Below are 17,426 nucleotides of genomic sequence, written 5' to 3'. Positions count from 1 at the left end.
AATAAACAAACCGTGGAAGCAAATGCTGGGAGTGGCAGAAGGAGAGCTGGAGGATCGCGGGAGCTCTGTTTTCATTTCTTTTTATTACTTGTGAAATGCTGTTCACCCTTAGTAGCCATCACTCTAGGTCTTAAATAGTTTGGTGCAACAGCATTTGAAACCCTGTAACCTCAATTTTTAAGTGGTGTGTTTCCTGGCCTAGTTGGGCTGTGACATTATTTCCTCTGCTTTCTGAGTTAAGAAAATTACTTTTAGCAGGTCATAGTAAAGGCAGGATTATTACATAATTGGAAGAAGCATGTTCCATTTTTCAAGAACCAGACAGTATTACTGGGGTATTGCGTGTATGTGTTTTCTTTCTTTTTCCACCATTTACACAAGTGCCCTGTGTTCCTTTTGGATAAAGACAAGACTTCTCGGCACCCATTTCGCCTCCAATTTAATGAAGTTGTTAAAGTAGCAAGACTGACAGGTTAATTATCCTTTATAAAATGGGGACAAATTGAACTGTGTCTTTCCATCATTTTTTGATATATCAAGAAGCTCCGGAGGTGCCCAGATGCGGCTCTGGTGAATAGAACAGCTAATCCACTCTGCAATTCTTTGCTGACCCCGCTCTTCCCACCGGGGCCTCACTATATTGCAGTTGGTTTTTGTTTCACATTCAACAGATTCCACTTTATTATAAATTCAGAAGGATTTTTTTCTCCCTCTCTCCATATGTTGGCTGACAGCTCCCCTGAAATAACTGATGGCTAAATTTAAACTCTGATGAAAATTAACCCAAGTGTTAAATGCAAACAGGAGCTGCTTGGAAGAGAAAAGAGTTATCATGGTAGATGCCAAACAGTGGAAAATGTGTGTAAATTAATGGAGCCTCGCTGATGACAAGCCGTCAGGCAGTTTGATGGCTCTTGCTAGCGCTTTAGTCCCACTGAAGTTGGCCAGAGGGCAGAATGGACAAGTCCTGCTTTTCAAAAAGACCGCGGGAAGCTTGACAGTAACGCTAACTAGATCATCGAAAGTTCATGGTCAAATAAGAGATTTTTTTTTTTTTTTTTTTTTTTTTTTGCAGAGCTTTGCACTAACCAGAGTTTGCAGACAGCAGAGCCATGAATGAGATATCAAACTGCAAGTGCAGCAAAATGATCAAAAGAAGAGAAGGAAGCCAGTGAGACATGATTTAAAAATCAAACGGACAAATTTGCCACTGATTTTAAAGTTAATATTGAGAAACTCGTTCTCAATAATTAAAAATAATAAGCATTTGACTTGAAAGATTTTCCACTTAGAAAGTAATACTTCACTCGCCCTAGGAATTTTTCACAAAAATTACATTTGTACTTCTCAATTTTTTTTTAGATTAAAGTATGTAATTTTAGTGAAACTCATTGAAAGAAAATGGAAAACCAATCAAATATAGCTGTTTCCTGTTGTGATGTATATGTGACAGTCATAAGAATCTAAGAAAAAGATGTTCAACCATTCATTCATCCATTTTTTCTTCACGAATAAGGCAGGCGTCTGGTCTGCTTCTCTAAAAATATAACATTAATAATGGGCTACTATGACAATATTAGTAGTATAAAATGAATAGGGTGTTGAATTGTGAAAAAGCAAAACTGCTTTCAGTCCGGGCTCAGTCTCTTAACAGCCTGATGACCTTGAACGAGCGAGTATCAGTTTACTCATTTGTACAATGGGAATAAGATCAAATGGAATTCTGAAGGTGAAAGCTAACCTTTTACCAGATGAGCTAAAGGAAACTTGCAACAACAAAAGGTAAACTTCCGGACACTAAAGAGGGCTCCTGAGCATGGGACAGTGGAAAGAATGTGTGATATGGAGTAAAGAAAGTTGTGTCACTCTAATATGCTGATATGCAGCTTTTTCTTGCTCAATAACCAAAAGGGATATTTATATTTCCAAGATTATCATAAGCATCGAGTGTGATAATGTCCGTGAGTGCCTTCTTTGTAAGCTGTCATGTTCTATGTAACTACTGGTCCTTAATATGTTGCCCCTCTTTCCTTCACCTGTCTAAATCCTGCCCATCAAATGAAGGTAGACCTCAAAGCACACCTTTCTCACCTTTTGGCACTCCAGCCTCCTTCATTCGGTGTGCTTTTTTTCAGCTGGGCTTAGCAGCCTGGGAATAAAAGTAGACAATTTAAAAGATTGAGGTTTTGAACAGTCAGGACATCAGAAAGACAGTGAAGTGTGGCAAGTATAAATTTAAGTTACCAAAGCTGGTATGTGACGAGGTATGTATTTTTTCCTATGACTAAATTCGGCTGGTATCTTGAGCCCCCTATTGCTTTTTCATGGCATGAAACGTAATCTGATAATTCCAGGTAAACTTGATCAAATTTGCTCATAGATCAGTCATGTTATCTCCAAACTTAGGCAAATTCAAGATCCTTTGGTCCTCGTCTCTCTGGCTCCCAGGGATTTCACAGTGCCGTGGCAGTTCTCCAGTGACAGTAGTTGGTCCACAGTTGGGATCTTCTCCACTGAGACGTAACTCTTAGCATCCATTTTTCAGGTATGTCATCTTCATGGGATTTCTGTTGAAAGATAATAACTGATCTCCGCAGGCTGGCCTACACTGTTTCTTCTTTTGTGGCTTCTCTGCAGACTGGTTGCAAATGTCTCTGCAGGTTTACCGGTTAGCTTGGCTACCTTTTGCAGCTCCTTCTGGGACTGATAAGTGCGTAGGGAGTATTAAATGCTCTTTTTGCTGTTCTGGGATTGCTGGAGACTCCACACTCTCACTACTCCGTAGAAATCCTTCGCCCATCACGCTTCTCCTGCCCCTGTGCCATTCTGCCTGCTGGGCACCTCCGCAAGGCTTGCTCCATCCCAGAACTCTAGACAGAAGTTGGGCACTTATCCCGTGCCGGCAGATTCTGAAATATTTGCAGTTATTATCCCTATCATTGCCAGGACACGCTTACGTCTCCTTTTTTCTCTTTTCCCACTCTCCTTCTCTCTGCTCTCCAACTGGAATTGTTTTTGGAATGGGGAGCCAGGGGATCAGTGAGAAAAAAACAAATTCTGAAATATCACATGTATTTTCTAGTCTTTTTAATCTGATATGTGGATTGAGGCTTTTGATTAAAAAAAAGTGAATTTGGTGTCTTCATCATGACTGCTTTCCTTCTCTTTTCTTTGCTTTCTTTTCCTTCTTCTTTCTTTCTTTTTTTTTGAGACAGAATTTCCCTCTGTCACCCAGCCTGGAGTGCAGTGGCATGATCTTGGCTCACTGCAACTTCTGCCTCCTGGGTTCAAGCAATTTTCCTGCCTCAGCCTCCTGAGTAGCTGGGATTATAGGCACGTGACACCACACCTGGCTAATTTCTTTTTTTTTTTTTTTTTGGTATGTTTGGTAGAGATGGGGTTGTACCGTGTTTGTCAGGCTGGTCTCAAACTCCCGATCTTGTGATCGGCCTACCTCGGCCTCTCAAAGTGCTGGGACTACAGGCAGGAGCCACTGTGCTGGGTCATGACTGCTTTCTAATGCGATAGTTGAAACTTGCCTGGCTGCTCAGATTGGAGAAGGTCACAGGCAAACCCATCAATTAAATACTTGAAGTTTTGGTGTTTTCATGTATGTAGTAGGCAAGAGGGTAAGGCTGTCGGTGAGACAGTGGTTGAATGAAGGAGAAGAAAAACTTGGTTAGAGAGAGTAAGAGGCAAAGACAAATTGGGAGGAGATGGAGTTATTGAGATATGGAGTTCTCTGTAAGAGTCACGTGGGCTAGATGGATTAAGGGAGGAAGAACAAATGGATTATAGGTTGTATTGAGAGAGTGGTGAATTTTCATTAGTATTTCTAAGATGGAATCATTCTAAGTATTTCATGCAAAAATAGATTCCCGAAATGGAGTCCAAAAAACTGAGAAGTCCAAAAATGTGAAATTTGAATGTTAGAAACTTGGTAATCCTCTGGATTCTGAGTTTACCTAATTCATTACTGAACTCTTATGGCATCAGTTCTGTTCACCACATACTTTTGAAACTTATTTCTTGTGTAGTTAGTGGCATTTTATGTGAGTTAGAGAGAGTCCTGTTCCTTGGGGATAGGAACCAGCCCTCTTCTTGTCCTTCAGAGAACAGAATAAGACATATATCTTGCTAGGGAGAAAAAGGCTATGAATATTACATTCCAAGATGCAACAGGAAACAGTGTATTTGGAGAATGCACGCTTCGAGGTATTTATTTTCCTCCTGTATTAACAAATTTAGAAGGTTTAGTCTATTACCATCCTTATTTTACCACCTTGTATTTCAAAAATGCCTCACCTCCCAATACAGCTGAAACATATCCATAAGTTATCCAAAGTTAGCCATTTATTTAATCAAAGTTTACTGCTTGCCAAATCACGTAATATATTCTAGAACTTGAGAAAAGTATTTTGAATTAATGGCTTTGTCTGATTATATGTCAGTTTCTCAGTTCGAATGGAGTTAACAAAATTAAGAGTCGATTAAAGAAAAAACACATTATTAGCCATTTTACTTATGTGGTTATTTCCCTATCAGGAGAGAATCAATTGTGCAAAGCGAGCTCTGCTTAAGACAATTTTTATGTATGTGAAATATTTGCCATCTCTTACTGTACTCTGTCATTTGCAAGCAGTTTTGTGGGAGCTGATCACTTCTCGTATTGGGAGAGTTATAAAGACATTTGTTTTTTATAATGAATTGGTGGATGGGCAACCCTAAAACATATGTCCATTCTTTCATTCAGATTGCTCTCAAAACAAGGAGCTCTTAATTATGTCAAGGGCATTTCCTCATTCTGCAAAATGGCCAGAAATCCAAATGGTTATTTTCTTTTTTCTTTTCTTCTTCTTCTTCTTCTTCTTTCTTCTTCTTCTTCTTCTTCTTCTTCTTCTTCTTCTTCTTCTTCTTCTTCTTCTTCTTCTTCTTCTTCTTTTCTTCTTCTTCTTCTTCTTCTTCTTTCTTCTTCTTCTTCTTCTTTCTTCTTTCTTCTTTTTTTTTTAAAATGTTTATTTTCTTAAAGTGCTTCACTTTGGAGTCTCACCTGGGATTAAAAGAGCCAAACATACTAATATCCAAGGAAGGATCAGAAGGCCTGGGAGGCGGGGGGCGGGGGCGGGGGCTATGGGAACTCCGGTGAGCAATTCCCGCAGCTGAGCCAGGTGCCGGGAAGGCCCCCGCGAGCCGGGTGGGAGTGATGGAAAGCCCTTGACATCTGACTGCCCTGCCGGTGACCTCTGCCAAGAGAACAGGGAGGGGTGCACGTCCTCCGCGGACCCATCTCCACATCACAGCTAGCACTAATTGGTCCTCTCGCTGCTGTCACGGCGGGGAGGCTGGAGATTGGCACACTTCTGTGCCGCCCGCCCGGGCAGAGCGCGCCCAGGGCCTGGGGTCCCGCCGGCCGCGGACACACGGAGGGGTCGCGGGGCGCAATTGAGCCGCGGCTGACTCAGCGCGCTCCGGGGCAGCCATCGATGGGGAGAACCGGGCCCTTCTGTGAGGCTGGCACCCGGCCTGGCAGGCAGCCTTCTATTTTAAAAACCACAGCAATGATTCATTGAAAAATGTGGAAATCTGCATTACCTACATATTTTGGTAAAAAGTGTCTTTTTGTTGTCTTTTAAAGAGGCATGTGCTCTTTGTCTCAACTCAAAAGTTGGCAAGTTCAGTCTTTCAGGAACTTTACAGGCCCTCTTACCTGCTTAGAGCATGCATTATAAACTTCAAGTCATATGTTCATTTCAGTTATTCACCTGGCCTCCATATATTGAGTGACATCAAAATGTAAGCTCTTAAAGTGAGCTCTCATGTCTGTCTTACACAAGATTCAGGATCTGATATATTTTCCCATCTCCTTCTGATGAGGACCAAGTCTAAGTCACGTGCTTTAAATGCTTGCTAGAGCTTATAGGTGGGCTGGTAATGTGATTCTAAGGCTGCCAAGGGGCAGTGAATTCTGATGTCCTTTTTGTCTCAAGTGCATGGGCATTTTCTGATGACCTTGGATCATGTAAACAGCCTTGTGCCCTTCCCCTCCGTGCACTTCAGTGCACACTTGCACACACACGCATCGCCCAGGGCCACAAATATGAGGAGACAGAAACATACCTCTAATCAGTCACACTACTGCCCTTCTTAAAGGCTCCATCCTATTCATTTAATTAATAAGATGATAGTTAAATAAAGTAGGAGGTAGTCACATAGTGAAATATTATGAAGCCATTTGAAGAGATTTATTAGTGTTATATTTATTCACATCAATAAAAAGTCCATGGTGTATTAGTTTTTTTTTTTACAGTATATAGTATAATCTATTTTGTAACAAAAACATTTTAAAAAGTCATATTATATATTTTTTTGTATACAGAAATCTGGGAGGATTTGCCCCATGAGTGTGGGTTATTTTGTCACAGTTTGCATTTATTGTCCCAATTGTTGGTTGCACAATTCTCCTTTCCTAGACTCAGGTAGGGATGACTGCCTTCCGCAACCGCAGTCAGGAAAACACACCTTGGCCTTGCTAGTCAGAGTACTCAGTCAAGTTGGAGGTTTAACACAAAACCCAAGATGGGCTGTTCAGAGATTTCTCAGTACTTTGTGGGGAGTTATTAGAGAAGAAGCTCAATTTCCACTAGGGTTGTTCCTCTAGTGGTCTGCCCATTTGCGGTCCTTGCAGCTACTGTATCCCCTGAAGCAGGACAGCTGGTTAGGAATGCAGAGAATAGACCCTGGATGGCAAGGGATTTGTCTCTGGATCCAGCCATGCCTGAAGCAAGATTAACCCTTGACCATTTCAGGAACATTCTCTTTTTACCCAAGTTGAATTATGTAGACTGCTTAATGAGTGACTTGTGTTCTATTCTCTATTCTATATACCTCTTTATTTTTGAAATCTTTTGCATTTACCATTGAGTATATATACATTTATAACCAATATGTACATGTGTACATACCTTCATAAACTATTTTAAAAGACACATAAAATATTATTTACTGAAGGTTTTACTATGTTCCAACAATAGACGTATCTAATTCTCACAACAATTCTTTGAAGTAAGTGTTATTATCCCCACTTTATAGATAAGGAAACTGAGACTTGGGCAAGTTAAATATTGTAACCAAGATCACACTGTTAGTAAGTGGTGAAATCCCTGTGCAAACACCGATTCCAAAGCCTGTAACTATTATTCTTTACTGTCTTATATTAATTGGAAGAAGAAATCAAGCCTGATTCTCATATGAAAAAGTAAGCATTCTGTTTTGTATGGCATATATACATGATATATATCATGCACATTTGTAAATGACTATATTAATATATTATATATTTTGGACAGGTGATGATTTTCCCAAATCTTGCTGTGTCTCCTCAGTAAACTCCTGCCAATCCTACATCAATAAGTGCTCTTCAACCGTTCCTATTCCATTATTTTTTTTTTCTTATAAATATTTCCTCGGATCTATTTGGTTATTTGTAGATTGAGCCTATGTTCTATTTTCCAAGGCTTATGACTATTATCCTAGTATACTTAGTATACTGTGTCCTAGCATAACCTAGTATTTGGTTATTTGTGGATTGACCCTGTGTTCTACTTTCCAAGGCTTATGCCTATTGTCCTAGCATAACCTAGTATTTGGTTATTTGTGGATTGACCCTGTGTTCTACTTTCCAAGGCTGTCCTGGCTTATGCCTATTGTCCTAGTATACTTATGTTGACACTGACTCGTACAGTCAGCAGTTGGGAGGCATTTGTGTTTTTCTGTGTTCATCTCTTGGGCCTAGCATAGTGCCTCACACATACGTGCTGCAGTGGTTTTCTGTTGACTTCTTTGCCTGTTTGATGGGCTGTGCATCCACAGTCAGCCCGTGGGGAAGATGCTATTTTATTCATTATTATACCTCAGTGCCTGGAGTGGCCCCTGCCATGTCAGGTTCTCAATATCTATTGAGACTGTGTGGAATGTGTTATTAAAGAATGAGATTTTAGAATCAAAATCTCTGTGCTATCCATGAGCATACCTTTATTTCTTCCATTGCTAAGCTTTTTGAGGAAGAACTTGACTTCTGTATCTGAATCAGTATTGCAGACCTCACAGCGCCTAGCACTGTATCTTGCACACAGTAGGTAACACACGAAAGTTGGAAAAAATGAAACAAGGCCTGGCTCTAGCAGTTACTACTTACACAACCACTGGAAAAGCCAGTCATGTGCACCTTGTCTTTTGACCCCTGCATGGCTGCATAAGGAGGTACCTTGGGTCAGACATTTCCTTCCAAAGAGATAAGGAGCCCTCACATTCTGAGCTGGGCATATCTTTTTGTTTGGGAATACATTTCTCTGTTCAGACCTTGATGTGCACATTGTTGTTCTACTTAAATGTGTGTGTCCTGTGACACTCAGTCACCTCCATTGCTCTCTCTGTTCCCGGCAGAGAGGGAATGAGCTTTTTGCCTGCTGCATGAGAGAGGTATTTGCAGACCACCTCCCTGCATCAGCCAGAGCAAGACTCACTGGCAATGTGGACTGATGCTCCCTATTGAAGCTAATGTGTTTCTTTTCCATGTGATAAAGCCTCGCTTCATCAGTGTCTGAGTGAGTCATGTCTCCCTTGGTGACCCTGATGCTTGCAAACTGCAGCGGGTGGACATTCTGGGACTGCTACTCCTGGTGGTAAGCACTGTTAAGCTCTTTGCTATACACCAGACATTGAAACTCCTCAGAGGAGTTGCTTGTTTGGCAGTGACCTACAGTAAGTTGCTTCCCTTCCATCCTCAGTTTCTTCATCTTTAAAATGGGAAAATATAATCATGTCATCTATGATAATAATAATAGCTAATACTTTAAAATTATTTATGTATTATTATTTCTATTCTACATATTAGGAAACTGAGGCACAGAGCAGTTAAGTGAGTTACTCAGCACCACTTAGCAGGAAAGTGAGATGGTATGTGTGCCTGGCATGTAGTTATTGCTTAATAAATGGCTGAGTCGAGTCACTGTGGTGACGACTATTGATGTCATTATTCTTGTTATTATTGTTGTTGTTGTTAAAATCATATGCAGATAACATCACTACTGCATGCTCCTAATTGGAAGTCTGCATCACCTTGTGCTGGAGACAGAAGCAGAAGCAGAGACTTACTGTCTTTTTTTTTTTTTTTCAAGACAGAGTCTTCCTCTTGTTGCCCAGGCTGGAGTGCAATGGCACAATCTTGGCTCACTGCAACCTCTGCCTCCTGGGTTCAAGCGATTCTCCTGCCTCAGCCTCCTGAGTAGCTGGGATTACAGGAGCCCACCACCATGCCCAGCTAACTTTTGTATTTTAGTAGAAATGGGGTTTCACTATGTTGACCAGGCTGGTCTCAAACTCCTGACCTTGTTATCCACCTGCCTCTGCCTCCCAAAGTGCTGGGATTACAGGTTCCCGGCCCAGAGACTTATTGTCTAAGCATTCAGGGGCTACTAAGATGCAGGAGGTGGCCATGCTATCTTTTCAAATTCCTTGCAATTGACCAGTGTAGGCTAGTGTACATACCATTTGGCTAAATCTGTGCTCCTGTAAGTCCCATCTCCCTAGAGCTCCACATGGGAACACTGGGACTGTCCCTCCTTCAAAAGTCACTAGCAGAAAACCCATCCAATGAAGTGATCACTGGATCCCAGAGCTCTAGGGGTTTTCTAGATTCTTGGCTCCTTTAGGGACTCCTGCAGGTGGGAAGGATGGGGAAATTGTGGACAAGTTTGTAGCATCTTAGGACTGACATCATGAAGTACAACAAACAGAGTCACTTAAGCAACAGAAATGTATCTCACACCTCTGGAGGCTGGAAGTCTGAGGTCAGTGTCAGTGGGGCCCTTACCTTCTGAAGGCTCTCAGAAAGGATCTGTTCCACACCTCTCTCCTGGCTTCTGGAAATTCATTAGCTGTGGCCAAATAACTCCAGTCTTCACATGGCATTCTCCCCGTGTGTGTTTCTGTGTCCAAATTGTCCCTTTTTAAAAGGACACCAGTCATGTTGGATTAGTGGCTCACCCTACCCCAGGATGACCTCCCTTAACTACCTACCTCTTCAATGAACCTGTTTCCAAATCAGATCGCATTCTGAGGCACTAGAGATTAGGATTCCAACATGTAAATTGAGGGTGGTGGGGGGCAGGCAAGGCACAGTTCGTCTCGTAACAATATCAGACGCGGCAAGCTGACAGCCAGCAGCAGCTCAGCCTGTGCTTCCAGCTCTGGGCAGAGCAGCGGACAAAAAGAACCAGGGGGCGCTTCAGCAGCCAGGCCAGAGTGGCGCGGATCTGACTGCTCCTGAAACCAACAGCTCCATTCTCCCTGGGATAGCAGCATGAGAGGAAGCATAGCAATAACTAAACTTCAAAAACCACCCAGGGAGGCAGCAAGGGAGAAGTGGAGAAATAAATGGCCCAGCTGCCAAGTAATTCACTGAACGTGGCCATCCTTGCAGGCATCACAGTAACTTCAGTATTGGAAAAGTGAATTAAATGAGAATGAGAACCCGCTAACGTGTTGTTAGCTCACTGTTACAATGCAGTGTGACATTTACTTTAAAAATCATGTGGAAGTGGTTAACAAATTCTATTACAGCATTTACAGAACTTCAGTGCAGCTGCGTTTCCCTGAAAGGGAGGCGTAAAGCCATTGAGCCGAGCTCAGCAACAGCGCCCAGAATGTGTAGCATAGGCTGCGGGCAGCAGGAGAGGACGCTGCAGGCTGGGTCTGGGTCACTTAACCTTTCGGAGTTTCGCTGTCCTTACCTGGAAAAATAGGAGAGTGACAATGCAATAACACATGTCAATGTGCATCACAGCCTAGAGGGCAGAACCGTGTGGAAAAAGGAGGAAACATAGGAAAAAGTTTAAAAAAAAAAAAAAAAAAAAGGTGTATCAGCTAAGGTAATTCACGTTGAAAACTCTGCCTTTTTCCCCTGTGGACTCATGATTTTGAGCCAAAGCATCTGCTGTGCCTCAGTTTCTCCTTCACCCTGAATATTATTAGAATTAGTAGAAATCCAAGCCTTTCATGTGTTGAAGGGAGATAATTTCTGAAAAACTGCAACATGCAAATAAAGGCATTCTGCAAGCATTTTCAAAGAAATGGAATTTCTGCATAATTCCTATAAAAGGTAGAATAGTGCTGATGTCCAGTAGTCAGGTCAGTTTCTCCAAGGCCAGAGTCATTCAAAGCACATTCAGTAGATGTGAAGAACTAAGATCAACTCGACTTAACATGTGTTTGGGTGTCACGGATCATGAGAACCTTGATCATTTGGCTAGTCGGGGTGAAATAAGATCAGGCCCAGTTATGTGCACACAAAGTAGTGTACCAGGGAGAGGACAAAGTTTACCGGGCCCCACAAAGTGGGGTGGGACCGGGGAGGCAGGAAGAAAAACTGCAGGACAATGAAGAGACCCAGCTGAGCCCCTAAGGACTTCACTACTTACTTTTCATGTCTGCCTAGTTCCTCACCTTTAAAACACCCCTATTTCACAGACATATTGTGAATACAGAGCAAGATAATCAAAGCGAAAGTGTTATAAAATGTAAAAGGCCCAGTGCAATCGAAGGAATGATTACAAGTCTCCAGCGAGCCCTCTTCAGGCTTTCTGCAATCAGTGGAATGGTTTGAAGGCCATGATTAAATCTGTGCATCCAACTCCTCCTCCTTTCTCCTCTCCCGACTTTCTCAACAATGTGGCCCCTGCAGTTTAGGCAGCATTCAATATTGGTAGGATTTTAGATGTCCATGCTGCTGTAAATTAGTCTCGCTTTGCTCCTCAGATCAAAATTTCATTTACATCCCCCAGGGGAGACCTGAGGGACCCCTGAGATGGCTCATGGTTCCAGATATGGTGGGGTGGACAGGGTGGCCTTACCCACCCGAACACTCCATCAGCGAACACAGTATCTCAAAGAGACCCGAATCCTAGATCCATCCCAAATGGATTTGGCTACCCCCATTCTACATGCTGATCTTTTTTAATGAGAAGTACCTATCTTTGAAATATGAACTCCAGTTTGTTTGTTTGTTTTCCTTGCCTTTTCCTTGAGCCCAGGTCTGGGTTGAGAGCTTGGGAGAATGCAGATGAACAAGGACCAGGTTACTGCCCCAGACTAGATGAAAATTCTCAAAGGTGACTCAGCAGGGAAGGGAAGAGTGTGCAGGTGTTGGTGTCACCTGCCTGCTGTGAAGGAGAAGCAGGAATAGAATCATCCCTATGAGCCTGTGTGTCAAAGGCTAGACGGAGCCTGAGAGAGACCACAAAGTTTCTACAGGCTGGCACAGCCTTGGTGCGCTAGTGCCAGCTGTGCATACCAGAAGGACCTGGAATAATAATAAGAAATGGAGCAGCCAATGAAGCTCCCTTCAGCAGCAATCCATAGGGACCAACCACCAAAGGGCTGAAGGGGATGATGGATACCCCAGCAAAAAGCAGCATGGACAGATGACACAGGGCTTCATGCCCCTCCCTTCGGACTTTCTAAGTCTCCTCTTATTTCACTGAATTCCAGAGGAAGGGAGGATGCTGAACAAAATAATGTTTCCATCACTCCAGCAGGGCATGATGAGAAAACGAAATTACAATAGAAAAATAAAGTCAGACGTCTCTCACATACTCGGGTTTGCAGTCTGAGGCTCATTCAGAAGGAAAACGATGGGCTCTCATTCCCCTTTCCTTTATTTTTTCTCTCTATCGACATCTCCCTTTTGGAAAAAAAGGATGTTGGGCATGCAGAAACAGAAAATGAACTGTAGGTGCGGCCATGGAGGTCAGAGCAGAGACATCGCCAATTGCCATTGTCAGATAATGCCACCACATGGAATTCCATGGCTCCGTGGCCCTTCCGGAAGTGACGGTGTTCAGGGATGGCAAGTGCCCATCCCTGTCCTGTGTGCTGCATCTGACTGCCCGGCGCCTGACACGCCACCTTTCCCCCAGTCTCTCTAGCACATTGGGCTTCTCCATCTTTTCCCCTCCTAGCCATCTGTTCCTGCTGCTCCAGCAGCCTCCCTGCTCTCTCCCCGCCAGGGCCCGTCTGAGCAGGAGGGTGTGAGGGCCTCTGATGAGGTGGGCCTCGGCCCCTCCATCACTCGCAGCCTCGCAGCCTCGAGGAGAGCACCAGCTGTCTGGCTTCATTTGCATTTTTCTCTCCCAAATAATGAAATTAGCCATGAGTTTCCTGAGGTGATGCAAGACGCAAATTTAGGCTAGACGTGTCAGTGTGTGATGGAGAGGGAAGGGGAAGGTCAGGGAAGTATTTTGATAACCAATTTGCAGCACTAAAACAGAAAGAGAAAACAATACAAACGTTACTGGAGGTGGACCCTTTAGCTCAGAGGAAAGTTAGATGAGTCTTTTAAAAGGTAATTTCCCACCCTCTGGGATGAAGGCACAAACATCTTATGAACAAACGAAAAGGGATGCTGACTGAGGCTGACGCAACTCTCAATCACTGAACATTTCTTTGGCCACACACAGAATTGTCCTAAAATGCCAACATTTGCTGAGCTGCATCCGCCAGGAAGCCAGACTCTGCTGCTAAACCCCAGCGAGGTCCACAAGCTGACTGCCTTTTCCTCTGTCATTTCCACCTTCCTGATTGCAAATAAAGCAAGACTCTGCTCATTCATCATGAAGATTCGGTTACCAGTTCAGTGAATGGTTCTCACATTTGTCATCTCTTTCTGATATTTTATAACTAATTAATTGATGATCATTTATGAGGCAAATAAACTCTTGGTTCTATTTTGAATCAAGTTCATATATAAGGATTTTTGAGGATCCTGATATTATCCACAAGTTCGCAAAGTTGTTCAAATAACCCTCTACAATGGCAGAAAAAATTGGACCCTTGGATGGGTAGAAAATGAACTACATACTTCACACAGGTTAGACGCCGTCTCTCTTCTACTTAGAATGAAATTGAAATTCCTTTCCTGAGTTTAAAAGCCCCTACATAATCTGGCCCCTGACACCTCTCTAACCTCCTCTGCTTCTCTTTCCCTCATTCATTCATTTATCCAATCTATCCAATTTATCATTCACCAATTTGTCAAATATTTTTGAGTGCCCTCTGTGTTCTGAGCACTCTTGTAGGCACATGGAGTATAACAAAATTATGATTTCTGTGTTATGAAGCTTACATTTTATTGTGGGGGCAAGACAGACAGTAGTCATTATACATATAACTAATTGAATTTTATAGTATGTTAGAAGCTGACTGCTATGGAAAAAAAAATAAAGCAGAGTGAGAGAGACTGAGCATGACGGGGGTTGTTATTTAAGATAGGATGGTGGGAGTAAGCCGCATGGAGAAAAGGACCTTTGTGCAAAGGCTTGAAGGAAGTAAAGAGTGAGCCACGGGGAGCTCAGAGGCAGGCAGCAGCAAGCCTGAGATACCAAGGAGGAGGACAGAGGCCGGTGTGGCCAGAGCAGAGTGAGAAAGGAGCGAGGTGGTAGAGAAGAAATCCAAGAGGCCATGGGGCCAGAGGGCATGGGGCTGTGTGGGCTCCCGTAGGGATTTTGGCTCTTATCCTGTGGAAGGTGGGGAGCCTGTACAGTGTTTTAGTAAGAGGAATGAGCTGATCAAATTCGGAATTTTTTTGTCATTTTTATTCTTCTATTTATCTTCAAAAACACACAAAAAAAGTGAAAGTGACTTATAAAAATTCACTTTTAAAATACTTTACAAAATATTTTATGGTAAGTGAGGAAACTAAAATAAAAGGAAAATCAAGGCAGGCAAAATAATTAAATCAAAGGTAAGCATAAATCACAAAATGCATGCAAATGTGAATTAATTTGGGAGCTAGAGGTGGGCTGCAATTTGCACCTGAGCTTCATAGTCAACAGTACAATCAGGTAAAAGATTTACAGTGTCCATAAGGTACAAATAAACCATTGTTCTGGGGAAGCATAATCTGGTTTTGGTCTCAAGACATGGAAAATAATTTCCCAAGGTTTTAAAAAGAGATGAGCATGAGGTATATTAGATAGCATCCTTCATAACATCCTAATAGTAATAATAGATACAATCATAAATTCTACCACCTCGGTAGAGAACAATGACAGAGACTGAAGCAATATAACATATTTTAATTGGACCATTCTGTTTGAGGAGTTGAGAACAGACTGTGAGGAGGTAAAGACAGAGAATTAGGAGGTGATTGCATTCATTCAGAAACATGGTATCTTTGAGGGTTATGGTATTCCAGGTGGCAAGTGGTGGTTATATTCTTGGTAGATTTTTAAAGGATGGTGTGTTAGTTTCCTAGGGATGCCATAAGAAATTGCTAAAAACTTGATGGACTAAAATAAGAGAGATAGGCCAGGTGCAGTGGCTCATGCTTATAATCCTTAGGGGGCTGAGGTGGGGGGATCACTTGAGGCCAGGAGTTCAAGATCAGCTTGGCCAAAAAGGCAAAACCCGTCTCTAGATACAGATAATAATAATAATTTTTATGTAATTTATGTAATTATTATTAATGTAATTTTGTGTAATAAGGATATAAAATGATAATAATAATAGAAATGTATTCTCTCATAGTTCAGGAAGTTAGAGGTACTAATTAAGGTGTCAACAGGATTGATTCCTTCTTAGAGGTTCTGAGAGAGAAACCATCCCTTGCCTTTCTCCTAGAGTCTAGTAAGTGCCGTCAATCATTGGCACTCCTCAGCTGGCGCGGCTACTCCAGTCCCTACCTCATCTTCCTTCTCATTGTCTTTTTCTCTGTGTCTGTTTCCACTCTTCTTCTTATAAGGACACCAGTCACTGGATTTAGAGCCCACTCTAATTCAGTAGGATCTCCTCCGTATCCTTAACTAATCACATCTGCAAAGACACTATTTGGTGATTTTGGTCTTTCTTTCCTCAATTTTTTTTTTTTTTGGGGGTCCCGCTCTTGTCACCCAGGCTGGAGTGCAATGGCACCATCTTGGCTCACTGCAACTTCTGCCTCCTGGGTTCAAGCAATTCTCCTGCCTCAGCCTCCCAGGTAGCTGGAATTACAGGTGCCCACCACCATGCTCAGCTAATTTTTGTATTTGTAGTAGAGACAGGGTTTTTCCATGATGGCCAGGCTGGTCTCAAACTCCAGACTTCAGGTGAACCACTCACCTCAGCCTCCCAAAGTGCTGGGATTACAGGCATGAGTCACAATGCCTGGCCCTCTTTCCTCAAATTTTAGAAAAGGATAGCAAAGCACTGAGAATTGGTGGAGTAGAAGCAGGATTCCACCCCTTCATTCCCCTTGTTGCCATCCCCCTGCCCCCACCAGTGTCCGGCTCCAGATTGGTCTGTGTGGCAGCTCACAGTACAGTGGCCTCCTGGGGGCAGCACCAGCCTTGTTCTTTTCTATATAACTCCAATTTTGCTAAAAAGCAAGTTTACCAGCATCCTTGGGCAGGTTACTTAACCTCTCTGGGCTATAGTTTCCTCATCTGTAAAATAGTAGTCATACTGCTACTTGCAAAGTTGTGGGGAGGACTGGAGGTCAGTGTGACAGTCAGGTAACACAGTTTCTGGTTGGGGAAGAGCCTTCTCTGTGGACTAATAGCAGCAGCCATTAAGCAAAGGACAGGCCTGGATTTGGGTAGCATCACTATTTAATAATGGCATCCTGCTGTTTGTCAGGACACATTATCACAATGCAAAAGGAAAAATCTGGAATATAAAATGACAGCTTCTTGATATGCAAAGATATCTAAAATAACTTTGTGGATATTAGTTGAATTAAAATATAGGATAAATGATATTGCAAAAATAGGATGCACTCTATAGCATTCCCTTGAAGAGGTCATGTGCTATATGCTAAAACAGTAATAGCACAGATTAGTGTGCTTCTGGACCGCTCTGACATTCTGGTGCATATTTCTATTCAAGGATGTAAACTCTCCTATGTGGTAAAATGGAAAAAATTTTGCCTTAAATTTCATGTTTCTCTTATAATCATTTTAGAATGGAGATTAAAAGTAATATTAATGATAAGGTTCTATTTGATCGAGACAAACTTTAGTTTTTTTTCCAAATTCCATTTATGGAATTCTTGGATTCAACTGTACTCCTCCCATCCTTTATCAAGCACAGGTGCTGAATGAACGTCGTAACTGCGCATACAGTTGCCTGGGGTGTAACTAGAGAGCACAGGACTATGTCCACCAGGGAGTGAGATCTTTCCCTGGTTTTCTCTTTCCTCCCTCTGCTCTCCTCCTGCCTTATTGTCATCACTGGGAAAGAAGATTTCTTCTTGACAGCTCTTCATGCCAGTCAAAAGTCTAGGTCAGACACTTATCAATTGACCCAGTGTTAAGGGTAGACACTCATTTCAGCATCTGTCAATAGCTTCTTTTGATCCGTTTAGACCAGAGCCTGCATTCCTGCCGTGATTTCTA

The sequence above is a fragment of the Cebus imitator genome, unplaced genomic scaffold (genome assembly GCF_001604975.1).
Source record: "Cebus imitator isolate Cc_AM_T3 unplaced genomic scaffold, Cebus_imitator-1.0 Scaffold42, whole genome shotgun sequence".
NCBI classification, from domain to species: Eukaryota; Metazoa; Chordata; class Mammalia; order Primates; family Cebidae; genus Cebus; species Cebus imitator.
The sequence above is the reverse complement of the archived record's forward strand: the minus strand, read 5'-3'. Positions refer to the sequence as shown.